The sequence below is a fragment of the Piliocolobus tephrosceles genome, chromosome 19, assembly GCF_002776525.5.
Source record: "Piliocolobus tephrosceles isolate RC106 chromosome 19, ASM277652v3, whole genome shotgun sequence".
Taxonomy (NCBI): Eukaryota; Metazoa; Chordata; class Mammalia; order Primates; family Cercopithecidae; genus Piliocolobus; species Piliocolobus tephrosceles.
In genome coordinates, this window is record NC_045452.1 from 32,695,599 (window position 1) to 32,695,917 (window position 319).

The following is a 319-nucleotide window of genomic DNA, read 5'->3' on the forward strand; positions in this document are numbered from 1 at the left end:
AAATAAATAAATAAATAAATAAATAAATAAATAAATAAATAAATAAAATGGTTGTAGGAGATGTGAGAATGAGGACCAAGTCAAAATAGATTGTCACAGACACACACACACGATCCCTGCCTAGCTATCTGGAGGTAGGTAGAGTTGAGTGCAGGTAGGTGCTCCCGTGCACTGGCCCAGAGAGTGATGGATTCACAGACTCAAAAGCCATGATGATGAGCTGGGGTCTCCCTGCCCCCACCCAGTCCACCAGTGTCATGGACTAGTCCCCCACCCTCCAAATGTACCTGGAGAATGGCAGCTCTCTCCTTAGTCGAAT